Source organism: Nicotiana tabacum, chromosome 8, assembly GCF_000715075.1.
Source record: "Nicotiana tabacum cultivar K326 chromosome 8, ASM71507v2, whole genome shotgun sequence".
NCBI classification, from domain to species: Eukaryota; Viridiplantae; Streptophyta; class Magnoliopsida; order Solanales; family Solanaceae; genus Nicotiana; species Nicotiana tabacum.
In genome coordinates this window covers 158,540,721-158,564,856 of record NC_134087.1, presented here as the reverse complement: position 1 = coordinate 158,564,856, position 24,136 = coordinate 158,540,721, and the positions used below count along the sequence as shown (strand labels likewise).

Below are 24,136 nucleotides of genomic sequence, written 5' to 3'. Positions count from 1 at the left end.
CTTACGCCTGTGTGTTCCACTTCTCTGGGAAGGGCATCCTTCCAGCCGGAATGATGTCCCAGGTCTTCATCCGGATGAACCTACTCATCCACCCTTGATCCTTATCCTCGTCGATGCTCGAGAAAAATGATTTTTTGGATCAGTGGTGAAGCCTAATCAAGACTCGATAAAATTGAGGGTTGTACAGCCTGATCAAATGGTTGAGGGTAAAGGTATCGCCCTCAACCCCATCGGAGAAATGTCGGAGCATCAAGACTATCCTCTAGAAAGAAGGATAGATTTGACCGAGCGTCACTTGATATTTGTCACAAAAATTGAGGATAACCGGATCTATCTCCGGGGAAGGGGTTTTGGAGGGATTGACAGGACCCAAAGTGAACGGGTAAGTATATACATGAAGGAAGCCAGCCTTGTGATAAGTTATATTCTCATAAGGGCTGAGAATCTCCACCTCCACTGCCTCCCTCCATCGGCAGTCTTTCTTTACCGTCCCTATGTTGGTCACGACACTAATGTATCGAGATACATGTTCACATCGGCCCGGTGTGGATGCCGTTTTATCGATGGTAAAGTCCTTCGACATATCAAGCTCGGTGGGAGTACATTGTCCCAAGGTGGGTATCACTTTGGGTTTCCCTTTAGATGTTCGAGATGAAGAGGCAGTCTCGTCTTTCCGAGGAACCGTCTTGGAGGTTCTAGCCGTGATGATGGTAAAATTTCTCTAAGAAAAAAAGAAGAAAGGTTGCAAGTAGGGATGCGTCTAGCTTTTCTAATCTAAAGTAGTTGGGAAAGTAAAAATTACCCAACAATTGGTACATTTATAGGAGCTGTGTGGGAAATGGAAGGGACGAACTAGTAGCGGTTCGTGGGCTTCTTGATAGTTGCGTTTGACAGTGACCCTTGCGCGGTTTTTTGGGCATGGCATTTAATGCTCTGATAAGATGACATTACAACAATGATGCCTTCAAAATGGAAGCTCCAAATCATTTCCTATCGCTTTATTCTAGGAAACGCGGGGACTACTTGTATATAGTAAAATCGGAGGGTCTAATTTCTCATCATCGAGGAACTTTAGAAGACCATCTCGAAGTCTCGAGGCTACAAGGCTATGGTCGAAGTTTCCTCCCTCGAGGTTCGTCGATGCTCGACCTAGGGACAATATTGACCTTGGTTGTGATAGATATGGGGAGTTCTCAAGGCACACGGCTAGGACTGACATAGCCTAGTAGACTACCCTAGCCCTGAATCAAGGTGTCATCTAGTTGTCCCATCCCCTTATCTTTGTAATTAATGTACTTTGTACTATGTTGGGATTCCCCTCCTAGAGCATTAAAAGAGTTGACTTTATTCATAAAAGAAGCTCACTCTTTCATGTAGGTCATTGTTGATCCCAAATTCCTCCTCTTCCACTCTCCGTTAGCATAACTCACTAAAGAATGTAGCACTCAATTCAAGGATTTGTGAAAAGTTCGCTCATCTCTCTGAAAAAGAATGTCACAAGTACAGCTCTAAGTACCATATATATGCCCCTCATGTAAATCACCACTAATGTAAGTTCACTTGGCTTGAAATCCCGTAGGGCTTTTTTGGAATGTAATGAAGGCTTTTGAACAAAGGTAGGGAATGTTGGAATAGAAACGGGTTCATCTTTCCTCAAGCATTCCATTTTTCTCTTTTTGGCTTATGTTTTGCCGACTCTTTGAGTCATTTTCTTTTTTCTTAGGGGAACTAGAGAGACTTAGCATCACTCTTTCTCGGTCATGATATTCATTTTCTCCTTCTTTGTTTTCTCCATGCTTTGCATCATTGCTTTTCTTTGAATCCCTTCAACTATTCACTTTATTCACTTTCTTTTTACATTTTTCTTTTGTTCCTTCTTTCTTTTTCTTTGCCTTTCCTTTTCTTCATTTCTTCTCTTTTTGTGCCTTGATACCACTTTCAAACTCCCCGTCTCTACCCAAACTTATGTTTTAGCCAATTACTTCTCAAGAGTGTTAAGGAAAGCTAGGGTTCCAAGAGAGGGTCACTACAAAACGAGTAAATGCTTGTAACGTGGCTATCAAATGAGAAAGGTATTAGGCTCAAATGGTTTGACTAGGAATAGCAACATTGGTGGGACATGAAAAATTTTAAACAGGGAAAGGAGAGCCTACAATTACTTCTCAAGCCAAGCAAAACTTAGAATTTCGCCTAAAACACATTTGGGGCAAGTTCTAGACCATTCACATGGGTACTTGGACTTGCAACAAAAATCTCACTTCTCACACAACTGAATTGTTAAAAAGGATAGAGTCGAGAGCCCAAAACAACCATATTCAAGATTGAAAATCACTAATGGTTCAACTAAACCACTCGATGATTGCTCAAGTCAACACAAGAGTCTAAAGATCACTAGTTAGAGTTATTTCTTGCCAAGAATTTGTTTTTAACCATAAGGCCATAGGTAAATGTATTGGTACCAAGTGAAGCATTTTTGACCCTTTTATTCAATACTATTGTTTTTACCTAAACATTAAAAACAGACTCAATCCCTTAAGAAGGTTGTCACGTCATCCATCGTTGGGAAGAGTTACCCGATTCACACAGAAACCACCTTTGGAAAGAACCGTGGAATTAAGAAAATCAAAGACTTATTGATCACTTAAACATAAAAAGAAGCTATCAAGACAAAACAAAGCTATCAACATAAATAAGACGCTATTAAGCTAAACATTGACTACTAAGAAAACAAGATGACGAAGCTATAGAATAAACTACTGAAAGCATAAATGAAATGAATATACAAGATAAGAGAGGAGAGAGAGAGAATATATACATCAATAGAGAGAAAGAAGAATATGGACATAAATAAAAAGAAGAAAAGAGAATGTTATCAAGTTATTACAGGCCAACTGTCACCAAATCAAAATAAGTTCCACCCCTCCCCCCCAAATAAGAATAAGCATTATCCCTATTATAATGCTTACCAAAATAAAATTCAAGGAAGGGAAAGAGTGTAGAATACTCCCTATGTGGCCTCAGTGTCCATAGAATCATCACCACCCTCAGGCTCCTCTAGCTGTATCTCATCGTCCTCTGCTCGGGGAGCAGCTGGGTTGGTGAACATCTATAACACTGCCTTAGTAGTGTGGGCAGCGAGATTTGGCTCCTCAGAATGGCCAGCTGCTGCCTCAGATGCCTCTGGTACTGATGGTGCTACTGGTGCTGACTCCATCAGTAGATCAAGGGAAAGATCCCCAGCTGATGCTATCTTGGCCACCTCTTTGGTTAGCTTGTCAAGTGCTTTCTTCGAGGCTTGTGATTTCCTCATCTTCTTCACATGTTTACCTAACTCCTCAATGACTCCCCTATGTGTCACCAGAGTATCTATAATGGTCTGTTGGTTTTCTAGAATCTTCTTCAAGGTCTCCTCCACTATGGGAGAAGTCTGGGGTGCTGGGGTGGAACACTGTGCTGCAACAACACTGGATAAGTCAGCCATCTTTGCAGTAGTTGTCTGCATCCAATTGTTGATACTTGCTAGAGACTGGGAGACTCTCAGCGGTGTGAGTGGGTAAGTGGAAGATGACGGCACTGAAGCTTACTGGTGGTCCAGATGATGAGGGTGGAGGTATGGCGGTCGTACTGCTAGAAAGCCTGGCTGAAATGGCAGGCATGTCAGCTGAAGGTATGGCTGCTAAAGCTGTAGCTACCACCGAAAGCTCTTCATACTGGCCCTCAGTAGTAGTTGGTTGACCCTTGCTCTTGTTCTTTGGTTCCTCGGGTCCTTAAGAGAGTACCATGAAAAGGGCTGCTTTGCCCGAACCTTTGTATCAAATGGCTTTGATTCCACTCCTGCATTCGTAAGGTATTCTATGATGGTGTTTGGATACGGGTAGGAGCTTTCTCCCTTCTTAACAACTTCTGACATGTTGGACAACATGATGAAACCCACGTTGATAGGGTACCCGACCATGATAGATGCTACTAAAACTACTCGAGGAATAGGAAGGATGTTTTCATTTTTACATGGGCCAATCCGGCTGTGGAATTGTTTACCAACCTTTGGCTTCAAAGTTGAGGGTGTTCCGCTAAATGGGAACCCTTGTTGTGATCCACGGTGGTGGTGGGCCTGGAGCTGCTAGTATCTCGGCTAACCAAAGGCGAGCTGCATCACCTAGTTGACATTTCTCCAGATATTGTATCGGCTCTATATCCTCGAGCCCCAAGTAAGAGTTCAGGAATGTCTGATCAGATTTGACCTACAAATTTCTCACCTTTGTCACCTTAGTCCCTTTCTTGATGTGTCTCACATTGGCATAAAATTCTCGGACTAGGTGTGTCACACCTCCGTTTTCTACCCGAAAGGGGTATAGGGGAGTTTTTCCAATTTAAGTGACAAAACCGAAATGGGATTATTTATTCAAATTCAGAGTCTCCACTTGGGATAATTTATGGTGTCCCAAGTAACTGGTTAAAATCCCAAATCGAGGAAAGTTTGACTCTATTTTACAGTCCGTGAAACACAGAAATTCGGGTAAGGAATTCTGTTAATCTGAGAGAAGGTGTGAGGCATTCCCGGGATCCGTGGTTTTAGCACGATTTCTTAATTATTAATAATTGGCCTAGTTATATTATTTATTACATATTACACCTATTGTGCATTTTTAGCTTTTCAACTGATTTTAATTATTTTAAACAATTATGGAATTTGTTTGATTGAAAATCGCATCACGGGAACTGTACCTATGACCTACAACATGTTCATTTTATTAGTGTTCAAAGTTGAGGCCGGGTCACATGAAATGCACATCCGAATTGGGATTAAGTATCATGACTATATTGTTTATCGTGAAAATGGTAATAACAATTAAATTTGTTGATGGGACTCTAAAAATATGTGATCTATTTTTATGCTAGTTGTTAAAGAAGTTAATGCTAGATATGTGAAGATAAAATATGAAATGCGAGCTAAAATAGAGTTATAATCAAACCAAGGGGTTAGATGTCCGAGCCTCGGACTAACCGATGAGGTGCCTCGAGGTCGATGCCTGGGCTCGGGCTCGAGCTATCGGAGATAATAGGGAAGGGGTTAACAGTTAGGATATAATTAAATGAGGCTCTTTATGGCCAATAATAAGAAATAAATGAAGAACAAGTATGAAAGTAATAAGCAATAGCAATAGTATCGAGAGAATATATTAGAGTGAAACGAGAGAGAGAGAGAGAGAGAGAGAGAGAGAGTTGTTATTTATCTTTTGTAAAATAGTTGGAGCAACAACAACCCCTTACAAAGTGGTAAGGATCCCTTTATATAGGAGGAAAAATTCAACAAAGTACAAAATGCATTAATTTTAAAGGTATGGAGATGGGATGGCTAGATGCGACACCTTGATACAGGCTCCAGACAGGCTAGCTTTCTCAGACTTAACTGCATGCCTTGGGAATCCCCATTTTTACTCTAACCTCGATCGGCATCCCCTTTTGGTCGAGCCTCGACAAGCTTCGAGGGAGGGAACTCGGCCACAGCTTTGCGTCCTCGAGGTATTCTTTTGAAATGAACTAATAGTAAGAAACCAGCCCTCCTGATTTTTCCGCATACAAATAGTCTCCGCATTTCCTAGAACAAAGTGATGTGAAACAATTCTGATGCCCGACTCCTCGGGCTTCCTTGTGACGACGTCATGCCGATGATTCAATCTATGACGTGAATTTTCACAATAAGCGGGACATCCCATGGACTTTTCTTTTCGACGCCATTCAATACGCTGTTGATTCCCGTTCTTCAAAGCGATAGTACCACCATCGATTCAGTTCTTCAAGAACACAGTAATTGCACCTATCGGTCAGTCTTCTAGAGGCATTGATGACCATGTCATTATCTCTTATAAATAGGGGCATTCTGGCATTATTTTTCTATCCAAGTGCCTCCCTTCATCCACTCATTCCTTTCTTCTCGTCATCTTTCTTTATTGCTAATCACCATGTTTGGAGTTCACGGCTTTAAGGCCATTTGGCAGCATTCCCATCGGTTGTGCGGTGGCCTCCTACCTGATTTTCCCCTTGCCGAGCGAGAACGTACCATCTTGTAGCTGTTGTTGTTGTTGTTATGCCTGCTACTGTTGTCCTTATTGGCTCGATATGGTGATACGGGGCGACTGGCGTCCTTTGATCTAAAAGGGCGTTTGGACTCTACACCGTTGCTTGGGAGAGTAAAGGACTATACACCGTTGCTCTCTCTCCTTCCCTGGCCTGGTGTGGCACTTCATCCCTTGGGTTTTTTCTCCCAAGGGATAAAAATGGCACAATCGGCCATTGAGGCTAGGGCCCGCCGAATCTTCAACCTTTGGCTTCGGCGGGTTATGTCTCTTTTTTCTGCCTTTTCTGCATCCTCCCCCTTTCCTCTTCTTCATTTTCTCCCTCAGTGTTGTAATTTCATAGGATCGAGCTGGGAACCTAGAGGAGGTGGCGATCGAAGGAATTGCGTTCGATGACGCGAGCTCGAGGAGGTGGCACTCAGAGATGCGGCTACCAGAGATGGACCTTCGAGGGTAGATTAGGCTTTAGGCCTTCGCTACGCGAACCTTATCGCTTCTTTGTTTTTGTGTAGAAACCCCTTGTGGGCTTTTGTAATTATATATAAGGACCCCTTGAGGACCGTTGTAAGAAAATGTTTACTAATATGAATGTGAAACTATTTTCTTGACTTTTGCCATTAATGCTTACCATATTCATTTATATTTGTGGGAATTCTGAATGTATGCTTCTGCTAATGATTGTCAATATCTAACTCAACTGCGAGTACTTCTTTCAGTCTTTGGTTGATAGAAATGGCTCCTTTTCGATCCCACCATTGTTCCTCGGACCAAGCCTGAAATGGTCCGATAGACTCGGGTCATCGGGACCCTTGAGTCACATGAAGATAGCGCATCGAACCTTGAAATATTTGAAAGCGGCCTCTGAGTGAAGGTCAGCTTCAGGCACATGGAGATTTAATTTGAACTTAATGTAGATAACCTTTTAAGACATTGTAGGTAGGTCCCTGAGGAGGGGTTACCCATATTTAGGCGATGTTCTGAGGTCAAGCCCTCATGGACGGAGCTCGAAGTGCTTACTTTTTTTCTTGAGAGGAACCCTCAAGTTCGGGTATCAACTCAGGACTGGAGACGACGTGCTGGATTTTTGAAGCCTAACTTCTCTTCGATGGAGGTCCTTGAGGTCGGGTACCACCTCGGAACTCGTATCGAAGCCATTGGCCTCTCGGGGCCTAACTTGGGTAGGTGGACCGTTGTTGTTTCCCCACATATATATATAGAGATTCTCTCACTTCTTGGGAGATCCCAATATTTTAGATTTTTATCCTTCCGTTTCGGCGTTGAGTCCTTCGTTACCTTAGCACCAAAGCATTTGTGTAGGTTCCTGCTTCAGTTTGCTAGCTTTACCATAGCTATGATTGTTACTTCAGTGTCTATCCAGTAGAGAAGGGAGAGTTCCACTCCCAGCTAGGGGTGGGCATTCGGTCAGTTCGGTTCGGTTTGAAGAAATTCGATTCGGTTTTCGATTTTGTAAAAATAGTAACCGAAACCGAACTGAAATAAGTTCGGTTCAGATTGGTTATTTTAATTTTGGTTCGGTTATTTCATTTCGGTTTTCGGTTTGAACATTATCATATTGGACTCCTTCTATGTAATAATACGACGGGCGAATTTGTTGATTTTTTCCAAAACTTCAAAATTGTTGGAAATATTGTGTTTATAGAAAAAAATAGACTAAACTTTGCACACTTTATGGATCATAAAATTCAAACATAGTGTAAATTACAACTTTGTGTGAAATTCTCCCGGTTTCTATCACATATGCTATGGAAGTTTTAATAGACTGAAAGTCGTTAAGATTGGAAAGTTGATGGACTTACTTAATTGGGTTGTGTCTTTGATAGATTGGATATAATAGTATTAATTTATTACCTATGGTCTTAGCCTATATATAACTTAAAGAACATATATGTTAATAATTCGGTTTTTCGGTTAACTGAACTAAAAAACTTAATAACCGAAAACCGAACAGAAAAACCGAAATTTAAAAATTTTAAACTGAAACCGACCGAACAAACCGAATAACCGAAACCGAAATAAAAAAAATTGGTTCGGTTGGTTTATTCGGTTCCGACCGAAATATGCCCACCTCTACTCCCAGCGCTCAGGATCCATAGGAGTTTACCTTGAAGACTATGTCTTCAATAAGAGAGGAGCACCTTGAGCTAGTGAGGAGAGACTGCGGATGGGGCGAGGGGGTAGCGTTGCAGGTGCTTCCCCCGAATAAGGGTATCACGGACCTTGCCGATGGATTCTTGAACATGTACTTGTATCCTTTCGCACTAGCCCCCCTTGATAGGGTTGTGCTCGATTTCAGTTTAAAGTATCGGGTTACCTTGGCGCAGATATATTCATCATTTTGGCGAATAGTGCTGATGATGATATTCTTCACAGAGAAGGCAGGGCATGAATTTACGCTCAGTCATCTTGTCAGGCTGTACCGACCCTTTCATCATCAAGGTCTGCTAACCTTGCGGTGCCGTTCGTCCACATCATTTATTGTTGATGATAAGGAAGATGGAGATCGAGAGTGGATTAGTCGGTTCGTCTGGGTCTGGATGGCTGACGTTGATGTTATCCTTGTGGAACTTATACCATTCCCTAAGGAATAGAATTATATGCGTGAGTTGGAACATCTCGTGCTTTCTCGGATTTGCTCGTGGTGGATGCTATTTTAGTAATCGTGTTTTCCTCCTTTTTTGCAGAAATTTCATGGGCGCCGAGCGAAGTTCCTAATCTGCCCGGTTGGGTTCGGAAGCTAGCGACCCATTTGACATGTGACGAGCATAGGTGGCGAGCTGTGTCCCGAGGCAGATGGGAAGCAAAATATCATGGTATGCGTGTACGCTGCTTTTACCTTGTCTCTCATATATATAAGAAGACATTTTCCCCTTTTCATGTATCAATCTTGCCATCGTAGGTATCAGAGGGTCTCCAAGGGCGAGGTTGTGCTCCTCTGGAGAAGGGGAGGGGTTGTCAGCTTCCGAGCCAAAGGACGACAATAATAAACGGGGTCAAGTGTTTGAGGAGAAAGCATCGTCCGAGCCTTCTACACCCGAAGTTTTCGGTTCTGGAGAGGTGGTTCCTCCGAGCAATCATGCTTCGACCAGGGATGATTCTTCTAGGGCCGAGGGGACTAGATTAACAAAGGTGTGCTCAGCCTTCGAGGAAGTCCGCCGACTTCACTTTGCAGTGAGCTTTGGCACAGGCCTTCCGAATCTCGCATCTTCCCTTCCTTATTGAGTTTTTCTTTTGCAGGCCTTTGGCAGGCTAAGTTTTGAGCTGCTCTGTCATGGAGCCAGGCTCTGGAAAGCCCTGGATGAGGGTAGGTCCCTTGGGCTCCTTTGAGAGGAGAAGGAAGTTGAGTTGGCACACTGGCGATATGAGGCGTACCAGGCTCGAATTACGAGAGCTATTTGATGAAGCAGGTAACTTCTCGCCTTAGGAGGGTATGCATTTTGCTTTTTAACTTCTTAGGTTAATTCTTTGTCTATCCCAGCTGCAGAAAAAGACGGAGGCCCTGGAGCACCTCAAGGGTGAGGCTGACTGAGTCAGGAATCACTGTGGCGAGCTAAGAGCTCACGTGCAGGCTAAAGCTTCAAAGGGGAAAGGTGCCTTGGCTAAAGTTCTTGCCTTTGAGGTCCAACTCCGGTTAGCTCATGATAACGCTTCAGTTCAAGCGGATATGATCACGAAGCTCAAATCCAAACTTTCAAAGGTCAGGGCTGAGATCGTTGATGCTCGGACCGAAGCAGCACTGAGTCGGACTAAGGATGATCTGAAGATGGAAATTTAGTTGAAGGATGCTACCGATGCCCAATCCGAGTTGAAGAGGATCCTCTATTGTGAAGAGAGGATTAAAGAATATGCTCGTTGCAGATCCCGGAGAAGGGTTCTCGAGGAAGTAGGTGCCAGGGGTTTGTTCTCCCGGAAGAGTTGGCGCGAGCGAGGGCGGACAAACGTGATGCTCGGTCACTTCTGTCTGATGTTGAGGAGAGTGAAGATGAGGCTGGTAAGCCGTAGCCCTAAGGGGCGGGGCATAGGCTTTGCCATCTTGTATGTGATACCTTAAGAGCATGTTTGTAGATGGAGAATGTATCTCTTCACGTATGTAAAAAAACTTAAGGCTTTATTTCTTCTTTGCCCTTTTATGCTTTGCTTCTGACCAGGTGGACTGGTTTCAGAGTTGGTGAGAATCCTTAGATTCGTGATATGGCTCTGGGGCTCATTAGGCAGGCCCGGAGGCTCTTACGCGCTCGGTCGATGCAACCTTTACTGTAAGGTGGCGTTAGAGCTCTTACGATTTTGCTCAACTGTTTTGGGTTTAGTCTCCGAGTCGGGCTTCGACTCAAGCTCATTCGACCCTCAAGCTCTGTATTTGCTTGGGCTGGCGACAACGACTCTTACACCTTGCCCTTAGACATGTATTGTTAGCTATTTTGGGTTTGGTTTCCGAATCGGGTTACGACTCGAGCTCATTTTGACCCTCAAGATTTCAAATTTTAAGCTAGCGGCAGTGGCTCTTATGCTTTTTGTCATTGCAACCTTTTAATATGTGGCCCTGAGGCTTATTAGGCTGGCGACAATGTCTCTTACGATTTTCCCTTAGGCATATGTAGGCTTTGTTTTCCTCTCGTTAAGGACTTTTTGAAATGATTTTGCCAGAGCCATCATCGGTTTGGGAAGAACCTCGATTTCAAGTCATTTGCGGCGATGTTCGAGCACCTCAAAAGGTTTAGCTTGTAGGCTGAGTAGCTCGAAGCCTTGTAATTTGGAGCTGACATGGTTGAAGCTCTTTTGCCTGTCGACGGTAGCCTGTTTAATCGGCTCTTTTCGAAGTAGATTCGAAGTAATGGCCAGTGATTTTATAGCGACGGTCAAGCGTCACCGAGTCGCATTAATTTGGATGGTACAGCCATATGACCATGGTCATTTGTGTTTGGCCGGAGCTATTTTTGATCCTGAGTGTAGTAATTTAGGTGTTTATATCGAGGGTATGCCCTTTCAGGAGTCTTACAAATGCGACATATAGCCTAAACTTCGGGATTGAGTTTATGCCTTTAGTAAGGTCTTACAAAATTTTCATGCCTTTTGAGGTCTTAAAGTTTTGTTGATACTTGGTACAAGTATGATTCAAGCCTTGCTTGAGGCCTTACAGTTTTGTTGATACTTGGTACAAGTATGATTCATGCCTTGCTTGAGGTCTTACAGTTTTGTTGATACTTGGTACATGTATGATTCATGCCTTGCTTGAGGTCTTATAGTTTTGTTGCTGCCTTAGATAGGTCATACTAGACCGAGTCTGCCCGCTCGGGGTCTTATAGCCTCGGGCTTTTAAATGAGTGGCGGTTGGAGATAGTCTCCGAGTCATCGAGTTTGCTTAGGCTCAGTACCGTTACTCGTGAGCTCAGAATTGCCTCATTGTGGGCTTACGATTTTGGAGCTTCCAACCCTAGGGTCATGTGCTTTCTAAGTTAGCGATGCCAGTCTCCGAGTGTTCGGGACATTTTTCCCTTTTGGAGATGTTTCGTGATTTCCGTGCTACCTCGTTGAGGGCTTATGAGTGTAAAATTCCGACCCTGAGGCCATGCAGGTGCCGAGTTATTGATGCTAGTGTCTGAGTATTTTGGGGAGTTCTCGGTGGAGGGATCCTTGTTGTGAAAATACTGGATTTTCTTAGGAGCATGAGATGCTTTGGTGAAAGATATTCTTCGATTGTTTGGCATAAGTACATGTTGTTTTGTTGCCGTGAGCCCGGCTTATGCGGACACGGTTCATTTGACCTTTTGGACCTGTACATCATTTCCTATTGGAACCTTGTTTGTTGTTCCCTAGTTCTTCCGAGTGGATGACCTCTCAAGGGGTGCCCTCCAGTGTTCGAAGTTGATTGCGAAAGAAGCCTCGTACGCTTGTTGGATCCTCCTTAGGTAGCGCGTTTTCATTGCCTCATCAAAACCTTGCCGGTGAAATCCTCTTCGGGATAGAAGCTTGGCCGAAGGAAAAGAGTACAATAGATGTCGTTGAGGCCTTGAGATCTTCGGGTTGGGTTAGTACTTTCGACTGCCCTGATCGGGCACCTACGTATGGGTTAGTGTAAAATAATGAAAAAAAGGGAGGTGGTCTTACCTTATCGTAGGGAGCGTCGGTGATGTTCTGAGGTCCGATGTGTCCCTATTGTTTGGAGTGAGGACTCGGTACGGTCCTCCGCTATGTTTAATCGGGCTCAGCCGAAGATGTAGTTTGATTATCCTTTGGCTCTTTCGAGAGTGGAGATGTTGGTGCTGGCGCTACGTTACGTGTTGCGTGTTGTTCCCCATAGATGGTCTTAATTTCTTCCTTTGCTGGGAATTTCATCGTTTGATGAAGAGTGGATGGTACCGCTCTCATGCAGTGCACCCACGGTCGTCCGAATAAGTCATTATACCTTATGTCTCCCTTGATGTCATGGAATTTAGCGTTTTGGGCTGCGTCGGCCATGCTGACTGGGAGAATGGTCTCTCCTTTCATTGTTTCGATCGACGTGTTGAATCTGTTAAGGATTCGAGAGGCGTGAATGATTTGGTCTAGCAGTTCGAGCTGCTCTACTACCCTCAACCCGATAATGTTGGCCGAGCTACCTAGATCCATGAGCATATGTTTTATTCAAAATGAATTAACGAGGAAAGAGGTTACCAGTGCGTTACTACGTGGTTGGGGCGATGTTTCAGAGTTTTCCTCGCTGAATGTGAGGGCATCTTCGAGTACGTATCCCCGGGTTCGTTTTTCTCTAATGATGGATATTTTTGTTCTACTCATCACAGGTTCCTGGGGAGTGTCGACGCTCCTCCAATATTATGATGACATGTCATGGCTCATTTGCTTCATTCTTTTTGGCCTCCTTTCTTTCTCGGAACTAAATTTTAGCCCGATCGCTCAAAAATTCTCGTATTGAGTAGTCTGGCTATCTCCTTTCGGAGCTGGTGACAATCATCGGTCCTATGGCCGTGCATATCATGAAGTTCACATATTGAGTTGTGATTCCTCTAGGAAGGATCCGACCAAATAGGCCTGGGCCATTCGATGTCCCTGGTTTGCTGATGGTAAACATGATCTCTGATACATCAACGTTGACATTATATTCTGATAGGCAAGGCACCCCTGTTGGCCCTGTGTTTTCATCAAATCTGCTTCTGTTGATGAGTCCTCGAGGATCCTGTCCTCGATCCGTTCTCCGATCATTGCGAGGCATGTTGCACCTCGGGGTATTCCTCTAACTTTGATATACGATTGATATCTTTCTTTGTTTGGTTTCGGCTCCTTTGCCAGGAGCCTGCTTGGGTATACTGAGCCCGAGGGGGCTCCCAGCTGGCCATCCTCGATCATGATCTTAGACTGATACCGGTTGTAGATGTCCGACCAGGTTACAGCGGGATACTCGATCAGATTCTCTTTCAGCTGCCTTGAGGCCACTGAGCTTCATTCATTCAGGCCTTGAGTGAAGGCCTACACCGCCCAGTCGTTGGAGACCGGGGGTAGTTCCATTCGTTCCCTCTAGAAGTGAGATACGAATTCTCGCAGCATTTCATCTTCCATATGCTCAATCTTGAATACGTCGGACTTCCTTCTTGCTACTTTGATGGCATCGGTGTGTGCCTTTATGAAGGAGTCTGCTAGAATGGTGAATGATTCTATGGAGTTGGGAGCTAGGTTGTGATACCATATCATGGCCACCTTCGAGAGCGTTTCTCCGAACTTCTTCAGTAAGACAGACTCGATCTCATCGTTTTTTATGTCCTTGCCTTACACTGGACATGTATAGGCAGTGACGTGTTCGGTGGGGTCTAAGGTCCCGTTGTATTTTGGGAGTTCTGTCATTCTAAACTTCTTTGGAATGGGTTTCAGAGCTGCTTCCTCTGGGAACAGCCGTTGCACGAACTTCTTCGAATCTATTCCTTTCGGGACCGGGGGTGCGCCGGGACTTGGTCGACCCTAAAGTTATAGGTTTTAGTCTTCTTGTCGTTGGTTGTTATCATTTTCTCGCCCGACTCGATCCTTTTAGTGAGGTCCTCGATCATATTTATGATGGCAGGATCATCTACCAATCCATTGTTGCTCAACCTCTCTGGTACCTGTTCGGCCGGGGGAGTAGCTTCCAGTGCTACCATAGCCAACTGTTGTGCCTGCAATATTTTGAAAATAACATGAAGCCTAACTTACCGTTCTTCCCGAGCTGGGGTTTTTCGGGCTTCCTGTTAGTCGCCATATTGTATGCTCCTGTCGGTGTGTGAGGTTTCGTCGACCTGTTGTGCGTCTTGTGAACCCGCTTCCATTGGAATCGGTCCAGGCGTGTTGTCGAGGTACTGTAGTGGCGCGCCAATAACTGGAACAACCATACCGTTTTATCAATGGTTTTCAAGGTTGTCGTTCTCAATGTTGTTCACTAAGCCAAACATTTTGACCTGAAAACGGAGATCTTGGACAAGAAAAAGTGTGAAAGATAACTTGCATTGTGTAACGAAACCAGCAAGAAAATAATCACTATTATTTTTAGCCCCACGGTGGGCGCTAAACTGTTTACCGTGAAAATGGTAATAATAATTAAATTTGTTGATGGGACTCCAAAAATATGTGATCTATTTTTATGCTACTTGTTAAAGCAGTTGATGCTAGATATGTGAAGATAAAATATGAAATGCGAGCTAAAATTGAGTTATAATCAAATCAAGGGATTAGCTGTCCGGGCCTCGGACTAACCGATGAGGGGCCTCGAGGTCGCTGCCTGGGCTCGGGCTTGAGCTATCGGGGATAATCGGGAAGGGGTTAACAGTTAGGATATAATTAAATGAGGCTCTTTATGGCCAATAACAAGCAATAAATGAAGAACAAGTATGAAAGTAATAAGCAATAGCAATAGTATCGAGAGAATATGTTAAAGAGAAAAGAAAGAGTTCTTATTGATCTTGTGTAGAATAGTTGGAGCAACAGCAGCCCCTTACAAAGTGGTAAGGATCCCCTTTATATAGGAGGGGAAATTCAACATAGTACAAAATGAATTAATTGTAAAGGTATGGAGATGGGACGGCTAGATGTGACACCTTGATACAGGCTCTAGACAGGCCAGCTTTGTCAGACTTAGCCGCGTGCCTTGGGAATCCCCATTTTTACTCTAACCTCGATCGGCATCCCCTTTAGGTCGAGCCTCGACGAGCTTCGAGGGAGGGAACTCGGCCACAACTTCGCGTCCTTGAGGCCTCGAGGTATTCTTCTGAAATGAACTAATAGCAAGAAATCGGCCCTCCTGATTTTGTTGCATACATATACCACGGGAACCGTACCCATAGTCATGATGATTATTTACGCACCGGAAAATTTGTCTACCCACGTGTGATAGGCTTAAAACATGCTACTGTCGGTTGAAAAATAAAACATTAGTAAATCTAGTGTTAAATCCAATTTATTTCATAAACTGAGACCAAAATCCATATTGCACTTAATTTCAATTAATAAGATTCTCTTTGCCAAATACTGACCTCACGAGTCACTTAAGTGAAACAATCAAATACACATTGATAAAATGCTCTGACTGAACTCATTAGCATGTTAGGTAGCTTTTGTTCTTCAACACATATTTATATTTGCAGAATATTTCTTTATACTTAAAAACTTAAAACATAAAAAAAACAAAGATCACCTAAACCAATTTGAAACAGAGAAGGCAAATCATCCGCGTAACAATAGCTAAGGATACGATAGCAAGTAAATACAGTATATCCACATGAGAAAAGATAATGAAGAAAAGTTTAGAATTAGACCTCTATAATGACCATGACCATGACTGTTTTGGACCTCGACAGTGCATATGACCACGACCGGAGAAAACTCATCGGCAACTTCAACAGAAAACTCGAACTTTAGTCAAACTCTATCCTAAGTTCTTGTCTCAATTTCTGTCCGAACCCACATTTTTTCGTTTATTCTTTTTAGCTTCAGCCTATGTTTCTCATGTGTGCGTGTGTGTGTGGTCGCGGCAGTGATGTTTTGAGAAAGAAAGGGATGGTGAAGAAGATGAAGGGGAACGGCTCTGTGTTTTTATTCCGAAAGATGAACGGTGAGGGGGGGTCGCTAGTGTGAAGGAGATGGAGAAGGGTCCTAGGTGTGCTGAAGCTTAGCCGCTACTATTTTCTGACAAGCTTTTAGTGGTGAGGGACAGCGTTTTCATGGTGCTTCCCGTCGTCAAGGAACTGGTGTGCCATGGTGGTGAAGCTACTGGTCTTGTTGAAGGGAGATCTGGTGTACCGCCGGTTTTTTTATCAGAAACGGCTGAGAGCTCTTAGCTAGGGCTAAGGTTTTTGTCTTCTGTTAAGAAGAAGCTGATGGGGGATTCCTAGGGTTAGGTCTAATGTCAAAAAATGGTTGATCCCTCCTCCCTTCTTGTGTAAAAAATCTAATCTATATCTAGGGTTTTAGGGTTATTTTTAGGTTACAGGAGTATGGGCTTAGGAATTATGGGCTTGAGTTTAGAAAATTGGGTTACACCATGTCTTTTGGGTTTGAATTTTGGATAAGAAGACCAAATAATATAATGTATCTATAAAGTATAAAAATCACTCTTAATTAAAACTAAATACTAAAAGTGAAACTAATTTTTGCATTTTCAAATGTTACAATACTATAAATATAAATACTTATTGACTTTAAACCAAATATGAAAAATATTTTTGTAATTTTTATTTTTTGTGATAAAATTAAGTAAAAGCGTCAAAACTATTTAAAATAGTGATACTAAACCTAAACTAAATATTTACGCTAAAATGTGTGAAATCTTGGGGAGGGTCAAAAATTACATGTCTACAGCTGCCCCTCTTTGACCAGAAACACGAAGTATTTTCAGACAAAGAACGACGAGACATGTTTTTTGACCTGACCCTTATTTTGAGAGACCCAAAACTAAAAGAGAGGAGAATGTGACTGAGCCCTGGTATCTGAGCTGCCTACATATCCTTGGCTATAAAGGAATCAGGCCACGTGTAATTCAGAAGTAGGAACATTGATGGAGTATACCGAGGTGGAGAGCCGATTGAGGTGCCGTTCCGTCGAGGTTCCGATCCACGATCCTGTTATTACATCAAAAATCAAGATTAAAAAGACTAACTCAGCCTATCAGCTACGAGTTACAAGATTCCTATCTATGAGTCTTCTGAAGCTTGATCTTGAGTCTTGGTTGGTTCTTCATGCGGGCTCTGATCTGAATTTTGATGCTTGTTAGCTGAAGGTGTTAGTTCATTCTGTCACGACCACTTTTTCTCCTCGCGGAGTCCGGGTTTTGACATTCATTGGGAACAACTCATTTCCTTTTGGGAATTGGGTATTTGAAGAGTCGCCACCTAACGAATTAAGGTGCGTTAGGGCACCTAGAGTAATTAACTCATGGACTGGTTTGTATTACCAGATATTTAGGGTAAGGGCTCGAAATAACCTTGAGGGGAAGGTGTTAGTCACCCCTCTCGGTCCACAACGGTGGGTTCCGGCCGAACTTATACTTACGAATTAGTCCTTTATCAAATATACGATTTAAACACATACTTACAAATAAAGGCATGTTTTGGACATTGTATGACTCAAGTAATGAGATATAAAAAAGACTTGAACAAGTTGCATACATATAGAAAAGTAAAGTTTAAACATCGGTAATTGGGAAAGAGGGGTCCTAGGTTGGTTAGCCTATAGTATCACCCCACACAATGCCCGGTAAATACTCCTCAATGAGGGTCTACATGTGACATTAGCGCGTAGTCATCATATCCTTACTACCCAATTCCCTCCCCTTGGTCATAGCCTAAAGCGCTCTAGCAACCTTGAAAATGTCTTATGTGTGCACTACCTGTCCCTTCCTCATGGCCCTGGAGGTATTTTAGGACCTCTACTTTTGGACAGTTCTAGACCTTCCTAAGGTTTTAAAAGGATAAAAGTTTAGGCGTCAATCAAGAACAATTAGGACTGCATTTAAAGAGAACAAATTACAGGCTCACAAACACCTCCACAAATATAATAAGTAAATGCACGTCTTCAAACAACAGCCAGGTGTTTAAGAGAAAATCCTAGAACATGATATCTAGGTGAGTAGGGATTATACAGTATTGAATTAGGACGGAGTGTCAAAATCCTATTTAGCTTGCCTACTAATTTAGACCTGTTAAATCTGAACAGTTTTAAATAATAAAGCACAGTTTCATAGTTGCAGAATTTAAATCGCCCTAGAGGCTTGCCTATGCGCATAATAGTGGCGTCCTAAGAGTATGATATCTACATTGATTAGGAATGCAGTAAAATAGTGAACAGTTTTAAAACAGATAACTTGAGACCCCATAGACATGTTTTCTAGAGGTATTAATTTGAGGCAGTGTTTGAAAGCTCATTTAAAAAAGCGGACGGTTGATTAAACCAATTCAGAATGAACTAATATAAAATAAACTGATTTTAAGTTCTATAGCCATGATATCTAATTATAAGGATGATTTTGACCCTATAGGCATGATTTCTATTATTAAAGCCATTTAGATCCTATAAGCATGGTTTCTAATATTGTGGAAGTAAAGCAAACATAGAGTAGTGATTTTTTTTGAACTAATGTTCGTTGTTCAGAAATTAAAATAAGAGGGGGTTTATATAGTAATCAAAATCTTAACAAATAAGGTAAGAGATCAATTAAGTAGACAATCAGAGAAGTCACATGTAAATCAACAAGTCTTTCCCTTAATCAAGGGACAATTTAGATCAACGGTAAAGCATGCTAAATATGTAAGGAAAGGAATCAAGTAAGGTTCAGTATAGAGTAGGTACTTAGGGGTAAATGAATAGAAGTTTTAATTAAGGAAACAAATCAGTAAGAATCAGCAAAATACAAACAAGGCAAAGGAAAATTAATTAAGGCAAGCAATTCAATCAAATCGAGTAGAGATGTAAGAATCAAAAGCTTAAAGGAAAGTGTTCAAATCAAACCAAAAAATAAGGAATTTAGAATAATCAAAGAGAAAGTCATGAAAGAGTCAGCATGTTTAACATATAAAATAAGGTAGAACATGAATAGTCAGGATTCCACATAACTTTAACAAAACAAATAGTTAGAACGAGACTAATTCAAGGAGAATGTTATAGGTCTTAACATGAATAGTTAGGACAAACACAAGCACATAAAATTAGTGAAAGACCGAACTAAGAAATTCAGTAGAAGCATATTAAGACAAGAAAATCACGAGAAATCACAAGAACCCAAAGCAAGAATACAATCAGATGTACTAACACTCAGAAACAAAACGAAGAACCCCAAAAAATTAGGGCTTTTGGTAAAAGCGAATTAAGGTTGTAGCAGACTCATAAAATCAGTCAAAATATATGAGAAGCAGAAGATTAAGCACAAAAATCATCAAACAACTTTTAAAAAGAAATTCCAGAAACCCTAGTTTTAGGAAAAGATGAAAATCACTTGAAAATCATACGATTCTTGTAAAGAATCTTAAGGTTGTTGTAAGACTGACATAAAACAAACCCAAATCACCTCAGATCTGTATAGATCTAAGAGTTTTAGAAAACAAAAATTAGGGTTTCGAAGAGAACGACACCGAGATGAAGAAACATACTGAGAAACCCATAGATCGTAAGCAATATAGGACAATCTTACTCGTAATTACACTGGAATGGCCTGAAACAGGCGAGGGAGGAACCATAGATACAAGTCACTAGCCCTGGTCCCTTGAGGGCCCTGGAGATGGCAAGAATAACGTGAGAGAGACCATTGGAGGCCTAGGAGGTGGTGAGAAACCACCGGAGATAGCCATAGATGAGGGTCAGTGAGATTGGATTAGGGTTAGGTTGAGAGCGTTTGAGAACAGAGAGGGGTTTCAGGGTAGCGGATAGTATAGAAACGATAGGGTTTGGGGGGGGGGGTCTTTTAGGTTTATTTTAGGAATGGTTGTTTGTGGTTGTTGATCTCTATGATCAACGGCCGAGATTAAAAGGTTTTTTGGGGGCGAATCGGGTCAGGCGGATGGGTATTGGGCCTAGGTAGGTTTAGGTTTAAAAGTTGGACTGGGTATTGGGTCAGAATTAAGGCTGAAATTGAAATAAAAATAGGCTAGGTTTTAAATAGCCACTTTTAATCCTATATAATTTATAAAAATAATAAATTATTTCTAAAAAATATTTTTGTGTAATAAAATGATTTAAATAGTTGTTTAACATTTTAAAAATATAAAAGATCATTTTACGTACTAATAACGTAATTATGCATTAGTAGGGCTATTATTGCAAAGATATGCAATTTAGCCTAAAAAATTTAAAGGCAATTATAAAAAATGCATTAAAAATATTTAAATAATATTTTGGCATAAATAAAAATTTAGATGACCAAATCACTATAAAAAATAATTTGAAGGATAATCATTGGAAGTTTTATAAATAAAAAGGGAAGAAATAAATCAATTTGGAGATTTTAAAAAATTATTAAAATGCTTATGCATGCTTATAACTGCATATGTGCTATTTTGAAAGTATATATATGTATTAAAAATATATGGGGAAAATTGGGTATCAACACATTCTTCCATGGCTTCTTCGGATCAAGACCGCTCGTTACTTCAGTCATGTCTTGAGCAGCTCACATCTTTCATCTGCTTCTGTATTTGGATTCACTTCTCTCTTTTTTTCTTTTCTTTCTTTTTTTCTTGGATTGAGACTTCTTCTTTGGTCATCTCAAACTAACGACTCGCATTCTTGTCGCGAGCCTCTGCTACTTCTAACTTGAATTGAATTCTGAAATGACTTCCCCCATTCTCCAGGTGGGTGCCTGCTATAAATTCCCTCATTCTCCAAGTGGGCGACTGCCACTGACATGAAACTTAAAATGACTCTGAATTGAATTCTGAAATGACATCCATTATTCTCCAGGCGGGGCGCCTGCTAATAACTTAAACTAGAAATGAATTCCCTTGTTCTCCAGGTGGGCGCCTGCAACTGACTTAAAACTCGAATGAATTCCCTTGTTCTCCAAGTGGGTGCCCGCAACTTAAACTTGAAAAGAATTCCCTTGTTCTCTAGGTGGGTGTCTTATACTAACTTAAAATTTGAAATAAATTCCCTTGTTCTCCAGGTGAGCACCTGCAACTTAAACTTGAAATAAATTCCCTTGTTCTCCAGGCGGGCGCTTGATGCTGACTTAAAATTTGAAATAAATTCTCTTGTTCTCCAGGTGGGCGCCTGCAACTTAAACTTGAAATGAATTCCCTTGTTCTCCAGGTGGGCGCCTGATGCTGACTTAAATTTGAAATAAATTCCATTGTTCTCTAGGTGAGCGCCTGCAACTTCAACTTGAAGTGAATTCCCTTGTTCTTCAGGTGGGCGCCTGATGCTGACTTAAACTTTGAAATAAATTCCCTTATTTTTCAGGTGGACGCCTACAACTTAAACTTGAAATGAATTCCCTTGTTCTCCGGGTGGGTGCCTGATGCTGACTTAAAATTTGAAATAAATTCCCTTGTTCTCCAGGTGGGCGCCTGCAACTTAAACTTGAAATGAATTCTCTTGTTCTCTAGGTGACGCCTGATGCTGACTTAAAATTTGAAATAAATTCCCTTGTTCTCCAGGTGGACGCCTGCAACTTAAACTTGAAATGAATTCCCTTGTTCTCTAGGGGAACGCCTAATGCTGACTTAAAATTTGAAATAAATTCCCTTGTTCTCCAAGTGGGCGCCTGATGCTGACTTAAAATTTGAAATAAATGTTCTCCAGGTGGACGCCTGCAACTTAAACTTGAAATGAATTTCCTTGTTCTCCGGGTGGGTGCCTGATGCTGACTTAAAATTTGAAATAAATTCCCTTGTTCTCCAGGTGGGCGCCTGCAACTTAAACTTGAAATGAATTCTCTTGTTCTCTAGGTGACGCCTGATGCTGACTTAAAATTTGAAATAAATTCTCTTGTTCTCCAGGTGGACGCCTGCAACTTAAACTTGAAATGAATTCCCTTGTTCTCTAGGGGAACGCCTAATGCTGACTTAAAATTTGAAATAAATTCCCTTGTTCTCCAAGTGGGCGCCTGATGCTGACTTAAAATTTGAAATAAATGTTCTCCAGGTGGGCGCCTGCAACTTAAACTTGAAATGAATTACCTTGTTCTCCAGGTGGGCACCTGATGCTTTAACTTGAAATGAATTCCCTTGTTCACTAGGTGGTCTCCTGATGCTTAAACTTGAAATGAATTCCCTTGTTCTCCAGGTGGGCGCCTGATGCTTAAACTTGAAATGAATTCCCTTGTTTTCCAGGTGGGCGCCTGACATTACAACAAAACAGACAAAGTAAAAGAAACTTTTCTGCCACAATTTGGTACTGGGGACATCTGTGAGTGTTAATCGAATTCAGTTATCCAAAAGAGCTCTAAGAATTTAAAAGCTAAATCTCATTATCCAGGAGGGCCCTGAAAACTAAAATTAAATCTCATCTTAAGAGTGAAAACTTGAAAGCTAAATTCTATTTCCTAAAGGTAAAACTTACGCTAAATCTCATTATATATGAGGGTCGTAAAAACTTAAAACTAAATCCCATTATCTAGGAGGGTCTTGACAACTTAAAACTACATCCCATTATCCAGGAGGGTCCTGAAAACTTGAAATTAAATCTCATTATCCAGGAGGGTCCTGAAAACTTAAAACTAAATCCCATTATCCAGGAGGGCCTTGAACTTAAGGAAAGCTAAAAACTCTTCTGACTAGGGAGAATGCCTAGGAGGTACGGTTCTTCTCGACTAGGGAAAATGTGTATGAGGTAAAAACCTTCTTAACTAGGGGAATGCTTAGCAAGTAAAATCTCCTTAAACAGCCTTTGTGCTGACAAAATATGGGCACGTCACTTGAAAAATTCAAGCTTCCAAGCTTTGATTTGGACATAGTCTTTGTCCCTGCTTCAAACAAAGAAAACTTGTGAGTTCAAACATGGTAGTTGGTTTTTGGCCTTGACTTTGAGGGAGATTGCTCCTTCACTTCCCATGATAATTTTGATTTCAACTCGAAAGACCTTGCTTGTTATTGACTAACCACTTTCTCTGTCACCCTTATCATAGAAAATACCTCTGATCCGTTCAAATCCAACACCCTTTATCTGTCACATTGCTCATGAATTGACATATACCGAACCTTTGTATTTTCACATGAATCCCAAAGCACGTTTATTTTTACCAACTCAGTGCGCATATTATTCTTTCCTAGAGTATGCCACTTTGATGTGCTAGCCAGATTCCGTTTTGTGTAATTGGAAAGCTGGTAGCAAATTTTGAAGTCATTTCTCACTTGTTCTGACCAAACAGACTCAGGAAGGAAGTAAACAAGACAAAAGGAACAGAGTAAGGGACAATGGAAAGAGATGATTCCTAACAAGAAAATTACAAAGTAGAAACTTATCAGATATGGATACCAACTCTAATGACCATGACATGCACCTTTGAATTAAGTGGCCTAATCTATCAAACAAGTCCAATGTTCAACTCTTGTTGTACCTCTGAGCCGTGAAACCGGGCTTCAATGCTCCGATTATCCTATCTGATTCACGATCCTTATTCAACTTGTAGTGCCTGAAGGGTTTTCATCATCAAGCCTCTCTCATTTTGTTCTTTCTCTTAACTTACTGTTGCCTTATGGTGCCTGTGAAGGTTTTCACCGGTAAGACTCTCTCATTTTTTCTTTTCTTCTTTTTTTCCTCTGATTCTGCAGATGACAAGGCATTAACCATGATAGAAATATCATATGCTCCTAGCATGTCTGACTCGGCACTCTCAAAGATTATCTGAGAGGTCTTTTGGACTGTAATATGGCTTTTGGACAGGGTTAGAAAGAAAGAATATCATAAAGACTCAAAATAACTAAGACAACAGGGTTAATTTATCTACAACTTTTGGAATCCATTATAAAAACTTTTCCCCAATTTCTAAAACAAGGAAATTTGATTCTCTATATTTTTCTTTTTGAGATGGAATTTCTAAGAAAGACTACCCCACTCTCGGCTTCGTAGGATTATGAAATATTTTATTTGGTATGACTGAA

At 41.5% G+C, this 24,136-nt stretch overlaps 1 long non-coding RNA gene across 1 annotated transcript; it reads right to left on the bottom strand.

Annotated features, from left to right (window-relative positions):
- Nucleotides 1-15,011: 15,011 nt before the first annotated feature.
- On the bottom strand, nt 15,012-16,575 carry LOC142162581 (uncharacterized). The gene is made up of 2 exons (XR_012693813.1): nt 15,866-16,575; nt 15,012-15,459 (listed from the first exon to the last, which is right to left on the bottom strand). It is a non-coding gene; the product is annotated as an uncharacterized LOC142162581 (long non-coding RNA).
- Between the last annotated feature and the right edge of the window lie 7,561 nt (nt 16,576-24,136).